The following is a 27,292-nucleotide window of genomic DNA, read 5'->3' as shown; positions in this document are numbered from 1 at the left end:
GAAGATGCTCTCAGGAGGAGATCGTCTAGGTAACCTATGATTGCAATCCCGCGTTGTCGCAACAACGCCAAAATTGGAGCCAATACCTTGGTAAAGACTCGGGGTGCTGATGCCAAGCCAAAGGGGAGAGCCACAAACTGGTAGTGGGCTTCCCCAACTGCAAATCACAGAAACCTCTGATGCCTTAGGTATATGGGTATGTGCAGGTACGTATCCTGGATGTCCAAAGATGCCAGGCATTCCCCTTAATGGAGTGCAGCGACTACTGAGAGAACTGATTCCATTCTGAACCTCTGTACCTTTAAAAGGAAATTGAGGGCTTTCAGGTCCAAGATTGAACATACTCCTTCCTTTTTGGGGACTACAAACAGATTGGAGTAGAACCCCTGGAGCCTTTCTGACTCTGGAACAGGCACTATCACCCCACAGCTTAGCAGGTCCCTGACCGCCACCATTAGGGCATCCCAGCGAGCCAGGAGTAAGGGTATGCTAGAGGGGAAAAATCTGTTTGGTGGCCAGAGGAAATCAGTTTGCAGACCCATTGGTCGGATAGCCGAGAGGTCCACTGAGCTGCACACTCCCAAAGGCGACCCCCCACCCGTGTGACGGGCGGGGGCAAATCTTCATGCGGTAGCACTTCTGCTCACAGGCTTGTTAGGTTTGTGGTTCCGGGGACGCTTTTGTCCCTCAGAGGTCATCCTGTCAGACTGGGATCGTTTAGCCGAAGTCCCGGATGGACGATAAAAGCCTATTTTGAGCAGAAAATGAGGGCCCTTGCCTGCATTGTGGCTCCTTAGTCTTCCTGGCCTGTGGGAGAAAGGAATTCTTCCCACCTGTGACATTCTTAATAATGTCATTCAATGAGGCTCCAAAGAGCCGCTCACCAAAGAAGGCTAGATCTGTCAAGGCTTTTTTAGATGCCTGGTCTGCGGACCAGAATTTTAGCCAAATCAGGCGCCTCAGCACCACTTCTGTCACTGAAGCCCTGGATAGCAGAGGAAGCGTATCCAGGGCCGCGTCACAAACATACTTAAGACTGTGCACTAACTGGTCTGCTAATTCCACGCAGACGGGAGTAGCCTGCTGCTTCTTAAATTCAGTAAGAGTCTGCAACACAAGTGCTGTGGCCAGTACTGGTTGTATTGCTGATCCCACAACCATAAACAAGGAGCGTGCCACTGCCTCTGCCTTCCTGTCAGTAGGGTCTTTAAATGCAGGAGTCCCCTCTACCGGGATCATGGTTACTTTGTTTAACCTGGATACTGGGGGGTCCACGACCAGAGGAGCCGACCATTTTTTAAGAAGGCTCTCCTCAAAGCGGTAACGCACCGCCATTCTTTTTGGGACCGAAAAGGTCAGTTGAGGGCTTCCCCATTCCTTGCATATGAACTTATCGAAATAAGTCAGATACGGAAACACCTTAGGTGTATGGGCTGGCTTATGGGACCCAAAAAGGGACCGCTACTTCAGCAGAAGAGCCTGTTGTATCCTGAATTTTCAGGGTATCACGCACAGCAGTGATAAGTGCTCCAACTAGCGCTTTGTCTTTCGCTGACCCGGAGGGGGACTCATCCTCACTGTCCGATCAGTCCTGGTCAGCTTCATCTGAAGCAACAGAGCAGGGGCCGCCAGTCTCAGCGGGGCCCGAGTCTGCATCAGAGTTCTCCCCGGAGGACGGGGGGCAGGGGCCACTTTTTTCCACCTTTGCGCCTGCACACCGCCTCCACCCTGGCAACGAACGTTTCAAGGACTGCCGACAAAGCGTCCAAAGGCACTGCACTGTTTGCAGACGAGCCAGTTGCAATTGCAGGGAGTTCTGGGAAGAAACACCAGTTTCTGAAGCCATGCTGACCCACCCTGTCTGCCACCCTTGGTGACTTAGGACATGTGCACAATCCCACCCTCCTAGTTGCTGCAAACTGAAGGGCCCCTGATGGGCCCGCAGGACTCACCACCCCGACCGAGGGCTGCACCATTCAGTTACAAGTGCCTGTGTCCAGTATCAGCTCCCAGGTGTCCTGAGTGAAAAACCGCACTGTTCTGGGCAGCATGGACCAGCGCTGAGCATAAAAACCACGCTAGGCTACAATAAAATGGCCGCCGGCCACGCTGTATAAAGGACATAATCACAGAGAAAATGGCAGCTGAGCTACAGCAAAATGGCCCCTGATTATGCTTTCCACTGAGGCACACCAAAAATGGCTGACAAACAACTGTATATACTATATATAGTGAAAGGACAGAGAAAATGGCAGCAGAACAGCGCTATGGCGATCAGCACATGCAGACCTCCAGACAGCCAGTGGGGAGACCACAGACACTCAGCGCAGCCCCTCATCTAAGGTGAGAGCTCCCCAGGGGACCCCTGGCTACAGGTACACACACCGCTCATCATGCAGCTTCCCCCACGGGGGAAGGGAAAATAGGGAGAGAGAGAGAAGAGAGGGAGGAGAAGGACCCCTAATCTACCTCCCAGGGAATGCCCAGCTGCTCAATCCCGCTGAGGCAGGGAGAGCTGTACTTACCATCCGGACGAGCTGGGGACATCCCATCACAGACCCAATCTCCGGGCAGTATGGGGTGGCTGCTGGCCACGGCACACTGTGACAAAGACATCAGTAGTCCGGTCATATGTGTGCCCCGGAGAGTTGCGCTCACCGGCCGCTCCTGGAGCCTGAGAGGCATGGTCGTGGCCGACCCAGTGCGTAGCTAGGGTCTGCACACACTCAATGGTCAGGCTGGAGAGACTACAAGGATCTAGATTATCCAGCCTGTCACCCAGCCAGCTGTTGATAGCAGATCACAGGATCTTAAAATCTTGCGCAAAAGGCAAACATTCAGAACAAAAAATCCCAGGACCGATGGTCCCACAGGGATCCTAGGTCCATCTCCTTCACTAGGCAGAAAAAAACTTAGCTGCAGGAAGCATGCTGTGAGGTTATTACAAGAGGGACCGCCCCTTGGGCGGAACTGTAAAGTTCTGTTTTTTCACATGTATAACATGTTCTGCCTAGTCCTCTCCTGAAGGTTAATGGAGCTGTGTCAGTCAATGAGAGATAGAGAAATCTTATTTACCCAAATTAAATAAAAAGTGGAATACTTTTAGATTGTAAGCTCTTCTGAGCAGGGCTCTCCTAACCCTCATGTATGTTATTGTATTATAACTGTATTATCTCCCTTTTATTTTCTAAAGTGCTGCATAAACTATTGGTGCTATATAAATTCTGTATTATAATAATAATAATAATAATAATAAATGTTCTAGTACAGGGTTAGGCAACGTTTTGAGGACAGTGTGCCAAAAACAGTTTTCAAAGAAAATGAGCATGCTGATTTTATAACAAAAAAATGTCAACTTCACATTCTCAATCACTAAAATAATTTTTTATAAAGTAAATGCTGTAAACTACTTTAGTAGTGAGAAATTAACGTCCTGCACTCTCACGCCTCAGATCAGCCCCAATTCCTGCACCTTCACACCTCAATGTCCCCCCTGCTCATCTGCCCCACCACTGTAACCCCCTGCTCATCTGCCCCACCACTGTAACCCCCTGCTCATCTGTCCCAATACTGTAACCCCCCCCCTGCTCATATGATGATCACCAATGTACCTCCTTCCTCCTCTGCCCCACCGCTGAAACCCCTGCTTTTCTGTCCCACTGCTAAACCCCCTTCTTATCCCTTCCACCACCAGTGTACCTCCTACACATCTGCCCCACCACTTTACCTCATGCACATCTGCCCCACCACTGTACCTCCTGCACGTCTGCCCCACCACCGTACCTCCTGCACATCTGCCCCACCACCGTACCTCCTACACATCTGCCCCACCACTGTACCTCCTGCGCATCTGCCCCACTACTATACCCTCTTGTTCTTCTGTCCCGCCACTCTAACCCCCCTGCTCATCTGCCCCATTAATGTACCCCTTTTCTCATCTGCCCCACCACTTTACCTTCCTGCACATCTGCTCCACCGCCATATACCCATGCTCTTCTGTCTCACTACTGAATCATCTTCTCATCTGTCTTAACACTGAACCCATCTGCCCCACCACTGTAACCCGCTTTCTTATCTGTCTCACATCTGTCTCACCTCTGTACCCCCTGGTCTTCAGCCCCACCTCTGTACTCCCCAGGTCTTCAGCCCCACTTCTGTACCCCCCTGGTCTTCAGCCCCACCTCTGTATCCCCCTGGTCTTCTGCCCCACATCTGTACCCCCCTGGTCTTCTGCCCCACCTCTGTAAATCATGCTGGGACTTGTACCCATATCAAAGGCTGTAATGCTCCTGCAGAGTATAGTGGAACTTTTAGTTCTATCATAGGCTGCAATGAAAGTGAAGAGCATACTGATACTTGTAGTTCTATCACAGGTTGCAAGAGGTGCAGAGCATGCTGGGACATGTAGTTCTATAACAGGCTGCAAGAGAGGTGCAGAGCATACTGGGACTTGTAGTTCTATTACAGGCTGCAATAGAGGTGCAGAGCATGCTGGGACTTGTGGTTCTATCATAGGCTGTAAGAGAGGTGCAGAGCATGCTGGGACTTGTAGTTCTATCACAGGCTGCAAGAGAGATGCAGAGCATGCTGGGACTTGTAGTTCTATCATAGGCTGCAAGAGAGGTGCAGAGCATGTTGGGAATTGTAGTTCTAGCCCAGCCACCCAGTAACCTACACTGCAATGAATGTGCTGGGACCTGTAGTTCTATTACAGGCTGCAAGAGAGGTGCAGAGCATGCTGGGACTTGTGGTTCTATCATAGGCTGCAACAGAGGTGCAGAGCATGCTGGGATTTTTAGTTCTATCATAGGCTGCAAGAGAGATGCAGAGCATGCTGGGACCTATAGTTCTATCACAGGCTGCAATAGAGGAGCAAGGCATGCTCGAGCTTCTAGTCCTATCACAGGCTGCAATGATCATGCAGAGCATAGTGAGACTTTTACTTCTATCACAGGCTGCAAGAGAGGTGCACAGCATGCTGGGACTTGTAGTTCTAGCCCAGTCACACAGGAACCTAGGCTACAATGAAATTGCAGATCATTCACGCTGGGACCTGTAGTTCTATCACAGGCTGCAATAGAGGAGCAAGGCACGCTGAAACTTCTAGTCCTATCACAGGCTACAGTGGAGGTGCACAACATGCTGTGACCTGTAGTCCTATCACAGGTTGCCATGGAGGTGCACCTCATGCTGGGACCTCATTTGACTCTTTTGACTCTTTGGTACAAACCTGAATAGTGATCAAATGTATGACCCTAATATAATACTGGGCTCTCCTTATCTTTTTCCACTTTTTCTTTTTCAAAGTGTCACCCGAGGCTGACACTCTTTTCCTTTCCTTTCTATTCTATTCTCTAGAGCCAAATAGGCTCAATTGGAATAGGTAAATATGATGTTCTTGATGTATACTGAGCGGCTGATAGTATGCGACTCCTCATCTGCAGTTCTACTCGGGTGGCCGCCCTGGAGAATGGGAGGAATCTTTTGAAATGTCATTTTGAAAGTGGTCACAGAAAAAATTGCAATGGTGTCAGGAAACGGTTGAATATTTTGGTTTTGTACTCTCAAAAGGAGAAAGGAAAATCAATCACAAAAGAGTTATGGTTCTTGTGGGTCTGCCCTGCCCAAAGACATGTTCACCTTTCTTGGTATGATTAGTTACTGCCGCCAATGGATACCTGACTAGGGATGGCCTCGCGGTTCGCCCGGCGGTCGGTTTGCGATGAATTTTGCGTGTTCGCGATTTTCCAGATCGGCAGACTATTGCCGCTGTTCGCCCGGTGGACATATGTGTTTACAGTGTGAAAGAGCTTTGACCCATGATGACACATCCATCATGGTGTACAGGACAGCCAATTGAGACATTTCAGCACATGGACAATTGGACATTCCCCCTACCTTATAAATAGACCTGATCTGGCGGCTATTTTACATTCTGTCTTATGTCAGTGTAGGTTGCTGTGTGGAGTAGGGACAGACTGTAGTGACACAAATCGCTAGCTATTAGGTCCACAAAAGTCCTTTTAAGGACTGGTATAGGTGTAGTACAGTACATAGAGTTTAGTGCACTGCTGTGCTGGTGATTGCAGCTGTCTTTTGTCAGTGTAGGGACAGGACAGTCAGTTTAACCACTAGCTAGCTAATACTATTAGGTCCACAAAGGTCCTTTTAAGGACTGGTATAGGTGTACAGTATATAGGGTGCTGGTGCATTGCTGTGCTGCAGATTACTGCTTGTTTCTGCAGCTGTCTTTTATCAGTGTAGGGACTGAGGGACAGTCTCAAATCAAATCAAATCACTAGCTACTAGGTCCACAAAGGTCCTTTTAAGGACTGGTATAGGTGTACAATATATAGGGTTGTGGTGCACTGCTGCTGACTGGTGCCCTATTCTGCAGCAGTCTTTTATCAGTGTAGAGACTGAGGGACAGTCTGTAAATCACTAGCTACTAGGTCCACAAAGGTCCTTTAAAGGACTGGTATAGGTGTACAATATATAGGGTTGTGGTGCACTGCTGCTGACTTGTGCCCTATTCTGCAGCAGTCTTTTATCAGTGTGGGGACTGAGGGATAGTCTGCAAATCACTAGCTACTAGGTCCACAAAGGTCCTTTTAAGGACTGGTATAGGTGTACTATTTGGTATGCAGTATATAGGTGTGTAATACACGTATAAAATACTTGCACATATAGAAAGCATTGTATAGTGCATTTCCACTGTGCAGCATTGTAACTGCTGAGCGGTTCTGCAGCGATACTACAAAGAGTGACAATCGCAATAAAAAAAAAAGTATTATAACTGGTGTGATAGACCAGTGGCCCCCAAAAACGACAGATTGAAGCGGGTTGTTATATACCTTCTTCCACATACGTACTGCACTTCTCTAGAGACTTTTGTCACAGGGTCATTTAAAAAATGACAGGCAGAGGAAGAGGCAGGCCCTTCCGTAGGGGTGGTAGGGGTAGGGCAGGAGCAACAGGCTTGAGCCAAAGTGGCAAATTGCAGAAGGTGCATGCGATTACTTCAAAGGACGCATCAGACTTGGTTGAGTGGCTCACTCAGCCTTAAGCCGCGTACACACGGGCGGACTGTCTGGCCTACTTAGTCCGCCGAAACACATTTCAGCGGACAGTCCGCTCGTGTGTGGGCTTCAGCGGACTTTTTCAGCGTGCAGTCTGGCGGACTAAGTATTTCGGAATGTTGGAAATACTGTCCGCTGGACTCGCATTTCGGCGGACAATCCGCCCGTGTGTGTGCCAGTCCGCCGTACTTTTGAAGTGAGCGGACTTTTCCCGCCCGGAGAAAAGTCCGCTCATTTCGAGCGGGTATCCAGGTAGGCGGGGCCCGCGACGGAGACGTCGCTGGCCCAGCCGCCTGGTATGTGTTGTAATATGTTGGCCAATTCATGTAGGATATTGTATTAAAGTACGATAATGACCAGAAATTCAGTTGAGTTGTCCAAGCCAACTGCATTTTAACATATCAAAGGGACAGCTGAAGACCCTTTGATGTGTTAATCTTATGCAAGTCTACCTAGGTGTGTGAGGTATGGCCTGTTAGCTAATTGAACATTTCAATGGATACATTGTTTTAACTTAAGGAAGATGTAGGACCATAGAAAAAGTATTTATTGATGGTAATTAGATTGGAGGGAGGTATTCATGGGAAACATTTGGTTGACCTAGCAGAACCACCCCCTCCCGTGTCAGACTAGTACTTGAGAGGACATTCAAGCTGGCATTCAGTCAGTCTTGTGGTGTGTGTGAAGGCACCAAGGATTAAGGAATATGGGGATCTGAATATGTTCTAGATATACTCTGTTGGATATTTTGTCATCTGTTGCAAGACTTTGTTCTGTATTGGAAGTCAATAAAGTGCATCTCTCTGGAAGAATTGGGTTGCTGCGGAAGAGTACTTATAATAACGAATTAATCATCTACCCACCACTATATATATACTATATCACTACATTGGTGCCGTGACAAGTGACCAGAAGAGCATTTTCGGACTTAGTAACAGAAGTTGGTGGTGACAACAATCCTGTGAGGTGGACAGAAGTTTGATGGAGACCTGTGCTGTAACTCTAATGTCTGGTTGTGACATAAGAGAGTCTGATCTACAAAATTAAAGAAGTTTGGAACCCCAGAATTATTCTCTGGAGACTGGAAACAACAAGAAAAGGACTGTGTCGTGTACCAGAAGACCTGAACTGGAGGCTGAAGGAGTAACTAATGCGGTGAGTAAAATATTTCCTTTTTTTTAAATATTAGTAATATAGTCAAAATGCTTACTCAGTGTGAAGCTAGTGTCAGTGATGATAAAGTTAACAGATGGGTATTAAAATGTATTAAGCGTCATGGCGGTCCTTATGAAATTCCAGAATAATGTAAGCAGACGTGGACTGTGATGAAGGAATTTTTAGAGAAAAATATTTTTGATAGCAACATTTCAGAAAGTAAAAGGAAGGGTTGTATTGTGCAGGGCTTATTATCTTGCTGTTTAACCATGGAAAGTTCTTTGAAGGGTAAGGTTGAGGAAATTACCCAGTTACAGAATGCAGTTGCTAATAGCAACAATGTTTGTGAGAGGTTACAAAACCAATCAGACACTGAGACGGTAAATTTAAAATTGCATGCAGTTACCATTGGGGGAGCTTTGCTTGAGAAATCTAAACGCTGTGATGAATTATCAGAGGAAAATGAGAGATTAAAATTAAGAATTATGGAATTAGAGAAGAGATCTCAGGAATGCAGATATGCATCAAATCTTGGATTCAACAATCTGCAGCAAAATACAAACACAAACTTTCTATCAAATGATGGAGAACCTCATATTAAATCTGATAATTCGTTGCCAGCTGCACCCACTGTGACCTCCACAATTTATAACAATATTAATAATACAGGTGAAGTTCAGCTGGTAATGAAGCCTTTGAAACCAAAAGAATTAGATGCAATTCTTAAAGAATTAGGAATGATTCCCTGTCATGATTTGAACAGATTTATAAAATGGTTTTGTGACTTGCAGAATGTCAGAGATATGTACAGTCTAAACCCATCTGACTTAGAAAGAGTTTTGCAACATTCTATAGGAAGTGGACTTTGGATGAGAATTAAACAGATCTGTATTCAGCCTGTGAGGACAAGGGACATATTACTGGAATTATTATGTGTTTTGTATGGTGTACGTTCTGATGTTACTATTCATGGGAAGATCCAACAAATGCAAAATGAATCTCCCTATGAATTGTCACATAGGATAGCAACTATTATGGAATTATTGGTCAGTAATAATCTTGCATTTGAGCATGGTGGCTTGATACATATGAATATGTTTCTAGATGTTTGCATGAAGATATCAAACAAAGTATCTTATTAGTTACGCCAAATCCTCGTGATTTAAAAGACGTATTGTTGAGAGCAGACCATTTATGGAGAAAGACAAATGAGCAAGCTGTCAAAATTGATTTAGCCAAATTGTTTAGGACAAATACTGAACATAAAGATCAAAAGATAATATCTTATGATAACACCCAGGGAGGAGACTCCGGGTCAAACATAGGTGATATTAATTTGAAAAACAGAGCTGACCAAAATAATAAGAAAAGGTCCAAGACCTGGATACCATTTTCTCAGTTAAAACAGAAATATGACCACCTGAAGATTGAGTACGATAAGATGAAAATAGAACATTACACATTATTGGAAAAGTTGAACAGATTGCCGGGTGGCATAAATGAAGATGTACATTCTCCAGATCTGTTTTTGAATGCAAATGACACTTCTCTAGCAGTGGGGGTGAATTAGCTTCAAACTGTAAATGTGTAAATAGTACTTTGTTTTAACTTCAAATAATGTTTGAAGACCTTGCTAATGAGTTTTTTGTTGGAGAGTTTTTTGTCTTTCAGATATTGCCGGTGATGCTCGTTTGCATGTGAATAGCAGAAGCACTAGAAGTATCTGAAATTGCTGGCTAGTGGGGGAGAAACTCTGAATTCATGGACTCTCTCAATATTTATCAAGCAATGGACCTTTTTTTTTGAACATTCTTTTCTTTTCAATGGACTTTTCTTCCTCAATGCCCTATTTTTTATTTTTATTTTTCCCCCTTTCCCAGATATATTTTGCTTTTAATTTTTTATATTTCACTATGTTTTATTTCTTGAACTTTATGTTAAAACCAGAGCGAACACTAAAATAATTTTCAAAACATCCGTACATATTACATATTGCATATTGATCAATATATTTGACATCTAAGGTGAGATGCTGCACGATGGCTTGGTATAGCATAAGTTATAGCATGTTGGGTGGTTTTCCTAAATTTATAAGAGGGGTGAGTGAAATTCATGACTCCAGTCATAATTTGAAACTTTGTTGAATCAGTTGTTTATAATATACTAAAGGCTATGACATATGGATGAAAAATACCTTTCTACCTTTCATGGTGAGGAAGGATACTGGCAAGAATTTCCACTGCTGCTTCGTCTGGATAGAAGATCTGATAAACACTGATGTCAAGCTGATTCTATGTGAACCATCATGTGGGGGTATATGGATATGTTGATATACCATTCAGGTGGAATTATGGACTGAATGATCCAAGTAACTGCTCTATCGAAGGCAATGAGTTGCCGGCCTACAGCAACTTACAAAATTGTGGCTGGCAATTAAAAAAATTCAGGTACTTGACAGGTACACAACAGGTCATCGTTGCTCAAATAGGAAATGGAAAGAAGCAGATGTGAATTGTAAAATGCTCAGATGGACTCATGAATGTCAAGTGCAAGTAAATATTTTGCAGCACAGAGTTTTTACTGCCATATCCAAACCTTTTGACCTTGAAACTGAGTGCTGGTCCATTGATTATTACATTTATTATGAAGATGAAAGTAGAATATTTGTGTAGAAGCATCTTTAAAAATGAAAACCCTGAGCCTGGAGATGAGAGAATCCTGGACTGTGGATTGGAGCTCCCAGAGCATACCAAGTTTACTTTCAGTGAGATGGTGAGAGATGTGATGAAGTCAGACCGAAGAATGGACTGTGACATCAGCTCGTCTTTGTACAGTATTCAAGATCTTGATGTGATATAATAAGGCCTAACAGCTATATGACCACGGATGTTTACCAAATCCTTTTCCAGTCATGGTCTAAAGTTATATTATCTAACAACTGTTTCATGGGGATATTTTAGAGGCTGGTGAAGAGAGATCTAACCAGTTTCATCTTCATATTTTAGATGAGCCATTGTAAAGCATTCATTACCTTAAATCATGATGATATTTTTTGTTGTTTGATTTATGGGTCAGTTCTAGAAGTTAGAACAGACCCAAGTGGGGGTATATGTTGTAATATGTTGGCCAATTCATGTAGGATATTGTATTAAAGTACGATAATGACCAGAAATTCAGTTGAGTTGTCCAAGCCAACTGCATTTTAACATATCAAAGGGACAGCTGAAGACCCTTTGATGTGTTAATCTTATGCAAGTCTACCTAGGTGTGTGAGGTATGGCCTGTTAGCTAATTGAACATTTCAATGGATACATTGTTTTAACTTAAGGAAGATGTAGGACCATAGAAAAAGTATTTATTGATGGTAATTAGATTGGAGGGAGGTATTCATGGGAAACATTTGGTTGACCTAGCAGAACCACCCCCTCCCGTGTCAGACTAGTACTTGAGAGGACATTCAAGCTGGCATTCAGTCAGTCTTGTTGTGGTGTGTGTGAAGGCACCAAGGATTAAGGAATATGGGGATCTGAATATGTTCTAGATCTGTAAGATATACTCTGTTGGATATTTTGTCATCTGTTGCAAGACTTTGTTCTGTATTGGAAGTCAATAAAGTGCATCTCTCTGGAAGAATTGGGTTGCTGCGGAAGAGTACTTATAATAACGAATTAATCATCTACCCACCACTATACATATACTATATCACTACAGTATGGACTTAAAGGGGAACCCCAACGCCGAAAAAAAACGGCATGGGGGTCCCCCCCAAGTCCACAACAGACCCTTGTCTGAGCACGCTACCCGGCCGGCCAGGAAAGGGGGGCGAGCGAGCGCCCCCCCTCCTGAGCCGTACCAGGCCGCGTGCCCTCAACATGGGGGGTGCCTTGGGGAAGGGGGGGCCGCGCCGCCCCCCCACCCCAAAGCACCTTGTCCCCATGTTGATGAGGACAAGGGCCTCTTCCCGACAACCCTGGCCATTGGTTGTCGGGGTCTGCGGGCGGGGGGCTTATCGGAATCCGGGAGCCCCCTTTAATAAGGGGGCCCCCGGATACCGGCCCCCCACCCTATGTGAATGAGTATGGGGTACAATGTACCCCTACCCATTCACCTGTGAAAAAAAGTACAAAAAAAACACAACACAGGGTTAAAATATTTTATTGCACAGCTCCGGGGGTCTTCCGTCTTCGGGGGTCTTCTCGCCGGACTCCTCCGCTATCTTCTTGTAGCTCTTTTGCTAGCGGAGGAGTCCGGCTTTCTTCCTCGCCGCCGGCCTCTTCTCCCGACTTCGGGGGTCTTGTCCCCCTCTTCGGTTCTTCTGCCGGGCCACCGCGCCTTCTTATAGCTCTTTTACAGGCGGTGGCCCGGTCTTCTGTCGCCGCCGTCGCCTTCCGTTCTTCTTCTTCTTCTTCTTCTTCTCCAGGAGATGTTGCCTCGACGATCTCTCCGGCCGGAATGCCAGGGAAGCGCTCCGCTGCCACTTATATAGGGACAATGGGGCGGTGTCACATGGCTTTATGTCACATGGGTTGGTCACATGGGTTGATGTCACATGGGGACTATGACATCGTAAGGGGGCGGGGTCACCATGTGACCAACCCATGTGACATAAAGCCATGTGACACCGCCCCATTGTCCCTATATAAGTGGCAGCGGAGCGCGTCCCTGGCATTCCGGCCGGAGAGAGCGTCGAGGCAACATCTCCTGGAGAAGAAGAAGAAGAACGGAAGGCGGCGGCGACGGCGGCGACAGAAGACCGGGCCACCGCCTGTAAAAGAGCTATAAGAAGGCACAGTGGCCCGGCAGAAGAACCGAAGAGGGGGACAAGACCCCCGAAGTCGGGAGAAGAGGCCGGCGGCGAGGAAGGAAGCCGGACTCCTCCGCTAGCAAAAGAGCTACAAGAAGATAGCGGAGGAGTCCGGCGAGAAGACCCCCGAAGACGGAAGACCCCCGGAGCTGTGCAATAAAATATTTTAACCCTGTGTTGTGTTTTTTTTGTACTTTTTTTCACAGGTGAATGGGTAGGGGTACATTGTACCCCATACTCATTCACATAGGGTGGGGGGACGGTATCCGGGGGCCCCCTTATTAAAGGGGGCTCCCGGATTCCGATAAGCCCCCCGCCTGCAGACCCCGACAACCAACGGCCAGGGTTGTCGGGAAGAGGCCCTTGTCCTCATCAACATGGGGACAAGGTGCTTTGGGGTGGGGGGGCACCCCCCATGTTGAGGGCACGCGGCCTGGTAGGCTCAGGAAGGGGGCGCTCGCTCGCCCCCCTTTCCTGGCCGGCCGGGTAGCGTGCTCGGACAAGGGTCTGTTGTGGACTTGGGGGGGACCCCCACGCCGATTTTTTTTGGCGTTGGGGTTCCCCTTTAAGTCCATACCAGGCGGCGGGGTCAGCGACGTCTCCCTCGCGGGCCCCGCCTACCTGGAGACGCGCTCGAAATGAGCGGACTTTCCTCCGCGTGTGTGGGCGAGTCCGTTCATTTCAAAAGTAGGGCGGATAGTATGGCGGACTTAGTCCGCCGTATGAGTCCGCTCAAAAAGTGCCGTGTGTGGGCAAGTCCATTCATTCGAAAGTATGACGGACTGTCCGTCGGATTGTCTGACGGACTAAGTTGGCCAGACAGTCCGCCACGTGTGTACACGGCTTTACTCTTCTGCACCCTCCTCATCCTCTCTATCTGCACCCTCTTCTTCACTCTCTGCTGTGTGCACCCCCAAAGACACTACCACCAACACCACCACCATATACCTTCCGCTTGAGTCACAGGAATTATTTTCCGATCCATATCAAGACATTTCCGATGCGCAGCCACTCTTGGCATTGGATCAGGAAGAGGAGGTAGCAACAACCGCCACTCAGCAGTCTGACTACAGTACCCAGATCAGCCCAAGGAGGAGGTTGGTCCCCACTGTTGCTGCCTACTCCGAGATCTCTAATTATAGCAGTGGGGAAGGTGACGTCGATGATGACTTGTCTAGTGATGTCACGTGGGTGCCCACAAGAGTGGAAGAGGAGGGGAGTTCAGAGGGAGATATGGACCAGCAGATAGGGAGGAGAAGCAGTAGGAAATTAGATTGCACAGGAGGGACAAAGTAGACTACTAATGTATCAGGAGCGAGGCATCAACCATGTACGGTCACATCTGGCGCTCCCAGGACGCCGGAACATGGCTCTGCAGTGTGGGCTTTTTTTAACGTGTCCGCTGCTGACAATAGTGTTGCCATCTGCAATCTTTGCAGTCAACGCATAAGTCGCGGTAAGCCCAACACTCACCTAGGGACGACCGCCTTAAGAAGGCACATGAGCTGCCATCACCGAGCCCAGTGGGAGCAAAGGAACACACAAAGCCACACTCCAGGCTCTTGCCACCCAGCCTCGTCTTCTACTTCTTCTTCTCCTCTCTCTTCACAATTGTCCTCCACTCCACCTTCCATCACACCATCCTCACGTTTTTCTGGAAAAAGGCAGGCTTCCGTGGGCCAAATGTTTGAGCGTATAAAAATGATGATGCCGGATAACCCTCTTGCCCAACGGTTGACGGCTGGCTTGTCAGAACTGATAGTCCACCAACTACTGCCATATAAACTGGTGGACTCGGAGGCCTTTTGAAAATTTGTGGCCATTAGAACACCACAATGGAAGGTCCCAGGAAGGAAGTATTTCTCACAGAAGGGCATCCCAGAGCTATATGGCCATGTTCAGCAGCAAGTGAATGTATCTCTGGCACACAGTGTCGGTGATGGATCTATGTCTTAAACCCTAACAGTTGCAGATGATAACAACAGGCTCAAAAAGGTCGAAAACATAGCTTAGAGTTATGAAACAAAGTCGCTGAACAGAAAATAAGCATCCGAGGGTGTACGACTTGTCGTATGTAAAAGAAAAGTGTTCCAATGCATACTGATCAGTTGGTGACAGAGCCGATGTGATGAACAGTTGCCACCTAGAGATAAATGCTGATTTTCGTTTGATGTGGGTGAAGTCTGTAAGAAGCCATTTTTTGTACAATAGGATAAGAAGTTCTTTGTGGAGTTGTTTGATAGGAGGGCCAAGTGGAGATAGCCAATGTTGAAGAATAAGATGTCAGGCCACAAGAAGGCACAGCAGAGTCCAGTCCATAGAGGTGTGAGGTGAGGGTATCCCTTTGGGAGCGATATTTCCAGGTGCAGACCATGGCAGCAGTAGGGGGTCCCAATAACCAAAAATTAAGAGCAGGGGTTCCTTAGGTAATTTCAGTAACGTGACTTCGAAAATGAAAGCCAAGACCTGGTCCCAGAAAGTAGATATGGTCGGGCAGGACCAAAGGCGGTGCGAGAGGGGTGGCTTTGGTTGTTGACATAGGGGGCAAGACGCTACTTCCCGATTGGTTTTGGGAGAAAGAAAAGGGATATAGGCCCTGTGGGCAATCTTCAGCTGTGTTTTCCTCCAAGTTTCATTGGGGGTTAGGCACAGTACCTTACGTAGCCCGAGCAGAATTTTTTGAACTAAGTCAGGATCCGGGAAGGCTGAAATTTTGAAACAATCATCCTGAATCAACTGGTCGAGGAAATTAGGTAGAAATCTTAGAGAGTCCTCTTTGCAGGTTTGTGAAAGAAAGCTGATGCATTGTTGGTAGTGGAAGAAATGTGATGGGGGGAGAGCAAAGGAACCCACCAGTGTTTGAAAGGGTAATGGTTTGCCCGTGTCTGGGTCACACAAGGATGAGAACTGCGAAAGGCCCCGTTCATGCCAGTCCGAGAAAGGTTTACACTGAAGTCCTGGGAGGAAGCAGGGGTTCCCCTGTATTGGCAGATGTAGAGAAACATAGAGAGGACGCTTGGCTAGTTTCCTGGATTCCCTCCACGCTATTGCCGTATCTCTGAATAGGAGGTTGTGTTGGTAGGGGGGAGGAACAGATTTCCATCCACTGTGGAGGAGGGCAGTCAGGGAGTAAGGATGTGCCATGGCAGATTCCAGTTCATAGTTAGAATAACTAGACGAGTGGGTGATTCAATCTAAGCTGGTTCTGAGTAAACAAGCTAAGTTATATAGGCGGATATTTGGTAGACTAATACCCCCGTTGCCCCTGGGAAGGTGCAGTTTTACTAAAAGCAATGCGGGGTGGCTTGCCATGCCATAGAAATTTGGAAATAGAAGAGTTTAATGAAGTAACATCTTTGTGCTTTAGTAATAGAGTTTGCATAGGGCAGTGATGGCAAACCTTGGCACTCCAGATGTTTTGGAACTACATTTCCCATGATTCTAATGCACGCTGCAGTATAGTTGAGCATCATGGGAAATGTAGTTCCAAAACATCTGGGGTACCAAGGTTCGCCATCACTGGCATAGGGTATAGTAATCTGGCAAAGCTGACCATCTTGACAAGGTGGCACCTTCCCATGAGCGAGAGGGGGAGATCCATCCAGTTTGTCAGTTCCTGAGATATTTTGGCCAAGAGGGGAGGGTAATTCAAATGGTACAGCGAGGATGGTAATTGTCCAATTTTAATTCCCAGGTAGGTGATATAAGAGGGAGCTATGGTAAATATGGATTGGCTAGCCCATGAGGGGATCATATGAGTGTCAATAGGTAAGATCTCACTTTTTGAGTAATTTATACGAAGCCCAGAGCATAGTCCAAACTCATCAAAAATATGTTTAATGGTGTGTATGTCTGCAGAGGGATTGGATGAGAAAATAAGAACATCGTCTGTGAAAAGGGATGTGCGAAGTTCTCTATCACCTATCTTAATACCATGTAAAGGAGCTATGTGGGACAGGTATCTAGAGAGTGGTTCCAGGGCGATATTGAAAAGGAGGGGCGATAGTGGGCAACCCTGTCTGGTTCCTTTGTGGAGGCGAAAATCTTGTGAAAGGAGGCCCGCCGCTACTAATTTAGCTGTGGGAGATGTATACATAGAGTTAACGAGATGGCAAAAGGGGCTAGAAAACCCCATTTTGGAAAGGGACATGGAGAGCCAATTGAAGCTAACGTTATCGAAGGCTTTTTCCGCGTCCAAAGTGATGATGGCATATGTACCATTGGAGTTTTGTCTAGCTGCTTCGAGGGCTAGGAGAACTTTTCGAATGTTCATAGTGGCTGTGCCGCCTTTGACAAAGCCAGATTGAGCCGGGTGGATGAGGTGTGGGAGAATGGTAGCAAGTCCCGATGCTACTATCTTGGATAGAATTTTCATGTCTAGGTTGAGCAGGGAGATGGGCCTATACGACCCAGGCTGTAGTGGATCTTTGCCTTTTTTAGAGAGAAGTTTAATAACTGCCTGGTTCCCATATGGAAGATAAGGGCCCCCCGACCAAATATTTTAGCAAACTGAGTGAAGCGTGGGGGCTGTGATGTGGATAAGACTTTTGTAAAATTCGCTAGTGAAACCATCGGGGCCAGGAGCCTTAGATGGGGGTAGGTTGCGGATGGTGGTTTCTATTTCAGGAAGAGTGATGGGAGCATTGAGGGAATCTAGTTGGTCTGCCAATATAGTGGAAAGTGTCAGTTTTTCCAGAAAGGAGCGTGCTTTGTCCTGTGTGATTGGATCCGGGGCGTAGAGGTTCGTGTAATAACGCAGCATGATCTCATTTATGGCTTGGGGGGTGGAATGGGTACGACCCGTGTGATCGCGCAAGGAAGTAATGTGGTTTGGACGGTGGCCCCCCTTGCATAATCTGGAGAGAAGTTTCCCAACTTTGTTACCAAATTTATGGAGGGTGGCATCCAAGTGTGCCTTTTTAGTAATTTCAATGGTATCAGCCCAGGTATCGAAGGCTGACTTGGCTGCCACCCACTCATCATGGTGCTGAGGAGAATCTGAGGATGCAAGCTGCCTTTGGGCAGCGTGCAGTCTGGCACTAGCAGATTTGTAATATCGAAGTGCAATGCATTTAAACGAGGTAGCATAATACAACCCCTGAGGTAAGCCTTCCCAGCATCCCAGAAGAGGTTAGGGTCTGCTGTTTGTGGGGCATTTGTAGAGGAGTAATCTGACCAGGCCTGGTCCATATATTTTTGGAAGTCAGAGTTGTTATGTAGGAAGGAAGGGAAGCGCCAGAGATTGGGGTGGGGAGGGAGGTCTAGCCTGTCTAGGGAGATCCCTATTGGAGCATGGTCAGAGATAGCAATGTCGCAGATCTCTGAGTCCAAGACCATATGCAGGATATCATCGGAGCCAAAGAAGTAGTCAAGTCTGGTCAGGGATTTATGTGGGTTTGAGCAAAAAGTGAAGTCTCTGTCCACAGGATGAGATAGGCGCCATAGGTCCGTCAGGTGCAGGGTGTCCATGGTGGAGGCGAATAGGGTAGGGGGGATGTGCTTTGGCCCGGTGTGGGATGTTTAGGGGAGGACCTGTCCCCCGAGGGATGCATGACATCATTAAAATCCCCCGACCAAGTGGGGCAAATGCATAAAATTTAGCAACCAGGTCGAGAGCTCGCTATAGAACTGTTTAGTGGGATTATTGGGGGCATAGATGTCAGTGATCAAGATTTCCTTAGAGCCTATCTTCACCCTTACCGTGAAGAAACGTCCATTGCTATCTGAAAGTGTGGAGAGAACCGTACAGGGAGGGTTCCTGTGAATCAGGAGGAGAACACCAGATTTTCGTCCCGCTGATTCAGCTCCGAATACCATTCCCACCCACATCTTTTGCATGCGATGAAAGTCAGGAGCTTGGAGTTGAGACTCCTGTAGCAGGGCAATGTCTGCTTTAAGTCATTTAAGGTGTCGAAGGATCTTCACTCTCTTGTGGGGAGAGCGAAGACCCTTGACGTTCCAGGAGATTACCCTAAGAGTGTGGGAGGGAGTGGACATGAAAAATAAGATGCGCAAGCAATATGGGCATAATAATATGGGCGGCATAAGCGTAGCTCGGTAACGGTTTGGTATAGAGTACCTTGTCCAGGGACCCTTGTTTGAAGGGAAGATAAACCCAATATACCAGAAGGGTGAGGGGGGGTGTATGTGAAGGATGAGAGATGGGAGGGTGTGTGATAAGGGAAGGATAAGTAACCAAATAAACAATCGCATGTACTTCACTTTTTTCCGCATGAGTTCACTGTGTAAGGGACTCCCCAAGCAGGGCCCCGAAAGCGGGAGGTGAAATTGGGTGCAGCCCCAATGAGGTCCGAGGACCGTATAGGTGATGATAGGGTGCGATAGCTGAGTTTAGTGCGGGGAGTTAATACACAGTGGAGTCATGTAAGAGCATATCATAAGCTAGAAACGAGATTAATGCAAAACATAATATCAAATATGAAATCGACAGAGAGCATAGAAAAAAAAAGTATGGAAACCTGAAAACAAGACCATGAATTAAAATAACGGAACAAATTGAACAGGAGAGGGCTGCGGGCTCTCGCCCGGGATCCCGGGACATTTGTACTTGGCAAGGATTAGCTCCCGGCACTGGGAGGTTAGAGGCTGGGAAAAGAGGAGAAGATAAAAAGTACATGAGTTAGCAGCAAAAACACAGAACTTGCCATACGACCTGAGAAACCTTGGTAGTCAAGAACAAGGTGGTAGGAGAGACTTCAGCGTAGAGAATTGCGGTTGCGATGATCAGGAGCCGAGGCCCGAAAGCGTTTGGGGGAGTCCTTCCTAGGGCTCCTCTGATCCAGAGAGTGAATGGTGGAGGTAGACTTGGAAGGCGTGTCTGGAGTCGAGTCCGACCGGAGAGACCGCAGAAATGCTTTTGCTTCTGAAGGGTCCTGGAACGAGAGTTGTTCCCCTTTTGGGGATTTGAGACGAAGTACAGCAGGGAATGCCAGAGAGAATTTGATTTGTAGTTTGAAAAGTTCCGAGCAAATCGGTTGGAAGGCTTTGCATTTTTTGGATACTTCAATAGAATAGTCCGCGAAGATCAATATTTTAACGCCATCAATTTGTAGGGAAGGTGATTGCCGGAATTTTGTCTGCATAATTAAGATATTTGGCAATGATAGGCCGGGGGATTTGCAGTCCGCATTGTATGTTCCCATACGGTGGGCCCGCTCCACCGTGAAGGGTCCTGGGAGACCCATGGCTTCTGGAATGCGTTTAGCGCAGAATTCGGTCAGATTGGCTGTGGAGCGCGATTCAGGGACACCTACAAACCGCAAGTTGGAGCGTCTGGATCTGTTCTCCAAATCGTCCAATTTTTGGATAATATACTGGTTCGTTTTTTCCTGTGATTGCACTGCAGCTTGGGATTGATACAATTCGTCTTCCACCTCAGAGACGCTGTGTTCTAATTCGTTTAGCCTAAATGTATGCTCAGTTAGTTGAGCCTTAATTTGTTTCATCCCAGCATGTATGGCCTTTTCCACAGATGCTGCAATCATAGGGGATAACAGGGCTGCGACCGCGTGGGCGATGCGGCTAGTATGTCCATCTTCCCCTTGGGAGGGCGATTGATATACCCCAGACTGAGCTGGGGGGATTGTAGATGCATGCCCAGGGAGTGGGGATGGAGCAGTGAATGCTAGGGATGTAGGAGAGGAGACCCTGCTCACCTCCATGTCTGCGTGTGGAGTCTCCGCCGGAGAGGCCTGGGAAGCTGGAGTGGAGCAGGCCGAAGTCGGGGGCTCAATTTGCGGCCGGTCCGGAGGTACCGACACAGGCGCATACGAGCGGACACCCGTTTTCTCAATGAAGCGATCCATGGCATTGGGGGATCGTCGGGAGGCACCCTGAGCCGATTTCCCCGTGTTCAATGCCGGTTTGTGGGACACTGCTGCGGGAGCTAGGAGAGGGCGCAGCTAGCTCATGCGGCGCCGGAACCGGAAGTCCAGTGTTGCTCACTTCCTTGTACAAAAAAGCACACCGTACTATATGCCCGTACCCTCCTGTTTGAAGAGGATGAGCGGTGTCGTATTTTTGGGGCCCAGCAGCAAGTTGCTGGTATCAGTGCTGCTGTCAGTGCTCTCTATCTTGGTGCTGGTGTCAGTGCTCTCTCTCTATCTCGGTTCTGGTGTGATGTCGGTGCTCTCGATCTCGGTACTGGTGTCAGTGCTCTCTCTCTCTATCTTGGTGCTGGTGTGGTGTCAGTGCTCTCGATCTCAGTGCTGGTGTGGTGTCAGTGCTCTCTATCTCGGTGCTAGTGTCAGTGCTCTCTATCATGGTGCTGGTGTCAGTGCTCTATGTAACGGTGATGTTGTCAGTGCTCTCTCTCTATCTCGGTGCTGGTGTTCGTGCTCTCTCTCTATCTCGGTGCTGGTGTCAGTGCTCTCTATCACGGTGGTGGTGTCAGTGCTCTCTATCACGGTGCTGGTGATCATCTCCTGCACCCTCTTCATAGCCTACCCTGACCTTTCCTCTCCTCCATTGCCTTCACAAGCTCCTGAGTCCTGAATTTCACAGATAAAAAAAGAATGCTTGTCGTTGTCGATCCCAGATTCACTTCATACTTTTGTTATATCAGTGGCCATGTGGTGGGACTATGTGTGCACAGCTAGTAATTATTTTGTGGCTGAAAATATGACCTGTAGGTTTTTAAAGTTCGTTTGCCATTGAAGTCAATAGGGCCCACCACAAACTTTGCGGTTTGCAAACTTTTGGCCGCGTTTGCGGTTCGCGTTCGCGAAACGTCCCGCCAGAAGTCCAGTGTTGCTCACTTCCTTGTACAAAAAAGCACACCGTACTATATGCCCGTACCCTCCTGTTTGAAGAGGATGAGCGGTGTCGTATTTTTGGGGCCCAGCAGCAAGTTGCTGGTATCAGTGCTGCTGTCAGTGCTCTCTATCTTGGTGCTGGTGTCAGTGCTCTCTCTCTATCTCGGTTCTGGTGTGATGTCGGTGCTCTCGATCTCGGTACTGGTGTCAGTGCTCTCTCTCTCTATCTTGGTGCTGGTGTGGTGTCAGTGCTCTCGATCTCAGTGCTGGTGTGGTGTCAGTGCTCTCTATCTCGGTGCTAGTGTCAGTGCTCTCTATCATGGTGCTGGTGTCAGTGCTCTATGTAACGGGGCTGTTGTCAGTGCTCTCTCTCTATCTCGGTGCTGGTGTTCGTGCTCTCTCTCTATCTCGGTGCTGGTGTCAGTGCTCTCTATCACGGTGGTGGTGTCAGTGCTCTCTATCACGGTGCTGGTGATCATCTCCTGCACCCTCTTCATAGCCTACCCTGACCTTTCCTCTCCTCCATTGCCTTCACAAGCTCCTGAGTCCTGAATTTCACAGATAAAAAAAGAATGCTTGTCGTTGTCGATCCCAGATTCACTTCATACTTTTGTTATATCAGTGGCCATGTGGTGGGACTATGTGTGCACAGCTAGTAATTATTTTGTGGCTGAAAATATGACCTGTAGGTTTTTAAAGTTCGTTTGCCATTGAAGTCAATAGGGCCCACCACAAACTTTGCGGTTTGCAAACTTTTGGCCGCGTTTGCGGTTCGCGTTCGCGAAACGTCCCGCCAGAAGTCCAGTGTTGCTCACTTCCTTGTACAAAAAAGCACACCGTACTATATGCCCGTACCCTCCTGTTTGAAGAGGATGAGCGGTGTCGTATTTTTGGGGCCCAGCAGCAAGTTGCTGGTATCAGTGCTGCTGTCAGTGCTCTCTATCTTGGTGCTGGTGTCAGTGCTCTCTCTCTATCTCGGTTCTGGTGTGATGTCGGTGCTCTCGATCTCGGTACTGGTGTCAGTGCTCTCTCTCTCTATCTTGGTGCTGGTGTGGTGTCAGTGCTCTCGATCTCAGTGCTGGTGTGGTGTCAGTCCTCTCTATCTCGGTGCTAGTGTCAGTGCTCTCTATCACGGTGCTGGTGTCAGTGCTCTATGTAACGGTGGTGTTGTCAGTGCTCTCTCTCTATCTCGGTGCTGGTGTCCGTGCTCTCTCTCTATCTCGGTGCTGGTGTCAGTGCTCTCTATCACGGTGGTGGTGTCAGTGCTCTCTATCACGGTGCTGGTGATCATCTCCTGCACCCTCTTCATAGCCTACCCTGACCTTTCCTCTCCTCCATTGCCTTCACAAGCTCCTGAGTCCTGAATTTCACAGATAAAAAAAGAATGCTTGTCGTTGTCGATCCCAGATTCACTTCATACTTTTGTTATATCAGTGGCCATGTGGTGGGACTATGTGTGCACAGCTAGTAATTATTTTGTGGCTGAAAATATGACCTGTAGGTTTTTAAAGTTCGCTTGCCATTGAAGTCAATAGGGCCCACCACAAACTTTGCGGTTTGCAAACTTTTGGCCGCGTTTGCGGTTCGCGTTCGCGAAACGTCCCGCCAGAAGTTCGTTCATCTCTATACCTGACTGTTTCTACTATGACAATCTCCTGAGACAAGCCACAGGTTCAGACATGCCAGACTGTATAAAATGGTCAGATGAAATGTGCAATGCTTTTGTGTATTTGAAAAATGCTATGGTAATGGCTCCAGGGCTCGGCCTCCCTAACTATGGAAAAATGTTTCATTTGTTTGCAAGGGAAAATTGTAAGACTTTGTCAGGTGTCCTCGCTCAGGAGCATGGAGGTAAGTTGCGCCCTATTTTTTTTCTTCTAAGATGGTTCCGGTGCAGGTTCAAGGCATACCTGTGTGTCTCAGAGCTTTAGCATCCTGTGCGATGATGGTTAAGATGGCAACTTCTTTCACTCTGGGGCATGACACCACACTTCACACCACCCACAATGTATCAATGCTGTTGAAAAATGTACATACATAGCACATGTCTGCTCAAAGGTTGAGCGGCTATGAGATGATCTTGCTGTCTAATCTAAAATTGCACATCAAATATGCTTCTCCCACTGCAGGACTAGCACCAATCTTAAATGCCCTTTTAGGATTAAAAAGAGAGCAGGATGAGGTTGTGCTACAACATGATTGCATAAACCTCATTCACCAAGACACATCACCCAGGTCTGATTTATCTTCCACCACACTGCAGGGCACACACATGCCAACAGACAGAGATAGCCAGGTGAAATTCTCTGGCTGCTTTAGCTGCCAAACAAGCTGCTACTTCACAAAATGCACAGATCCAAATGCCCATGCTAGCACCAGAATTGCCCTTTTTTGATCAGGTTCTTTCAGATTTGCAGGGATGTGCAGAAGAAGCTGATCTCAGAGATTGGGATAAAATAGGTGTGCAGAAAGATCCAAAGATTGGACTTCTCTGCAAAGAGCAGAAGCCATGTATACCAGTAGCTAGTGCATCACTTTTTATTTCCCAGTACCATGGAATAGGTCACAGAAGCTGTGAACTATTGGAGAAAGATTTTTATTTTACAGAACTTTCCTGGAGGGTTAAAGATTATGTATTAAGATGCATCACATGTATCAGGAACGATCCAAACAACCCACACAAGGCCAAACATGAACCCCTAATATAGCCAACAACTCCTTTTACACATTTGCAGATTGACTTCACACACATGCCCAAACTAGGCAAAAGACAGGAATATCTTTTGGTAATTGTGAACATGTTCGCAAGATGAGTTGAACTTTTTGTAATTACAAAAGAAGATGCACAAACAGTAGTGAGGATCCTCATTCAGGAAATCATTCCTCGATGGGGATGCCCACTTCAAATAAACTCAGACAATGGACCTGCATTTGTATCAAGGGTCTGCCAGGACTTGGTAAAAACTCTCAAGATAGAATGGAAGTTTCACATTCCCTACCACCCTCAAAGCTTAGGGATAATAGAAAGAATGAACAGAACCATAAAAGACAAAATAAGAAAGGCCACAGGAGGAACCTTTGCCAACTGGAAGAAGTCCTCCCAGCAGTCCTGGCAGAAATAAGAATTACCCCTTCCAAGACAACAGGGTATTCACCTTTTGAAGTCTTGATGGGTCAACCTTTCCCCACCCCATGGGCCAGAGCACCTTTAATGATAGAAAAGGGAGATTTAGACTTAATACAGGAAGAATATGTAAGGAAATTGGTTTAAACATTGGATACAGTTGAGAGAAATGTTGCTCGCACCTCTTCTTTTTCTTCACAGGAAGCTACTCACCCCTTCAAGGTGGGAGACACCGTGGTGGTCCAACAGCTGAACAGAAGTAAGAAGCAAGAGTATCCCTTTGGACCACCTACCACAGTGGTTGCAGTGACCAGAACAGCCATCCTAGTGGAAAATTGCCATTCCTAGATCCATGCCAACAGAGTGAAACAGGTTGCCCAAAGACACAAGAGCAGGAAGGAGATCTTGGATACAGAAGGCCCTTAAGCAGAAGTCCAAGCAGACGAAGGAGGAGTTCCTGGGAAAGCAGGTCCGGCCAGAGAAGATGACCTTGCTCATTTCACCACAGACTTCTGACAAGGCATTTTGCCTCCTGATCCTAATCTCTCTGACAGTGTTCCTACCCACCTGGATCATCACTAACTATATCTACCACCCTGAAGATTTGGGTGCAATTAAAAGTATCTGTGGGAACAAACACATACAAACACACACAAGAGAACATTACAGTGACACAAGCTAGAATCAAGAGAGAGCCTGGAGATAGTTTTACTGATAAGACGCTTTTGCTAAAATTTAAGTATGCTTATTCTCAAAAAATCAGGGTATGAAGAATGTTGGATATGTAGCAAATTACATCCTAGCACTGCCTGAATTCCCCTTTTGGCTGTACCTTTAAATATTTCCTCCTTTCTCAACGAGAGACTCCTCCTGTATTCTTGACTAACATATCCACTCTGTACATAAACAACATTGTTACCTTTCCAATAGCAGGTAGAAGTCATTCCCCTGATTGGTGTTTTAATTTAGGGTAAAAACTCTCAAGATAGAATGGAAGTTTCACATTCCCTACATTCCCTACCACCCTCAAAGCTCAGGGATAATAGAAAGAATGACCAGAACCATAAAAGACAAAATAAGAAAGGCCACAGGAGGAACCTTTGCCAACTGGAAGAAGGTCCTCCCTGTCTCCCTGTCCGCAACTCCTGTGAATTGTATTTCGCCCTCCAACCACGGACCTTTTCTTTGGAAGCCACCAAGGTGGGCTTTGTGGTGTCCTTACTTACCGGGGACCCCCAGACTTGGGCTCACCACCTCTTAAAACAGAAGGATGCAGCCTTAACCAATCTCACCACCTTCCTTGACGCAATGGCCCAGTTGTACGAAGACCCTCATCTTTCAGCGACTGCAGAAACCGCCTTGCGGACCCTCCAGCAGGGACGAAGAGCGTTAGAGGACTATGTGGCTGAGTTCAGGAGATGGGGTGCGGATACAAACTGGAATGATGCTGCCCTTCGTCATCAGTTCCGCATGGGACTCTCTGATTCCCTAAAAGACGAACTCGCTAGAGTCGGTGTTCCACAGACTTTAAAAGCGTTGATTGGCTTAGCTATACAGATTGATCGACGCCTGAGAGAAAGGAGGGCCGAGAGGGCCACGGGTTTCTCTCGTCCAACCTGGATGCTTCCAAGAGTTCCAAGCCATCTACACCCAGCACCAGCTGCCCGACCAGCATCCACTTCTGACGCACCTGAACCCATGCAACTTGGGGTCTTGCGGCCGTCTCTTACCCCTGAAGAAAGTCAACGACGTCGGAATAATAATCTTGTCTCTATTGTGGGGAATCTGGACATTACATCAGGAACTGCCCTGTAAAGCTCCGTAAGTGCCCACCTATACCTTCTGGTTACACAGATCCTCTAACCAAGATTTCATCACACCTTGCCCTTTCTGTCTCCTTTCAGCTCTCAGGAAAAACTTTACAGACACCCGCTATTATGGATTCCGGGGCATGCAGCTGTTTTATGGATTCATCTCCCCCTCCTGCCTAAGACCCATTGACTCTCTATTCATCTGGCCGACAGGTCTGCTATCAAATCTGGCCCTGTAGTTCAAGAGACTGCCCCACTATCTGCTGTTATCTCCGATTCTCACCGAGAATTCCTTCGTATGGACATAATTTCCTCTCCACTCTTTCCTGTAATACTCGGTATGCCATGGCTGCAGGCCCACAATCCTGCCATAAACTGGGCCACGGGGGAAATTACATTCTCTTCACCTTACTGCCAGAAGTTCTGTGGTTCTCCCGACCCTGTGAAACCATCCACCTTGTTATGTATATACTCGGAAGTCGAATTACGCCAGGCCATTCCTGAAGCTTATCATGAGTTCCTTGACGTGTTCAGTAAACAAAAGG

Source organism: Lithobates pipiens, unplaced genomic scaffold (assembly GCF_037356315.1).
Source record: "Lithobates pipiens isolate NorthernLeopardFrog02 unplaced genomic scaffold, aLitPip1_a1.2 Scaffold_13, whole genome shotgun sequence".
Lineage (NCBI taxonomy): Eukaryota > Metazoa > Chordata > Amphibia > Anura > Ranidae > Lithobates > Lithobates pipiens.
This window is presented reverse-complemented; position numbering follows the sequence as displayed.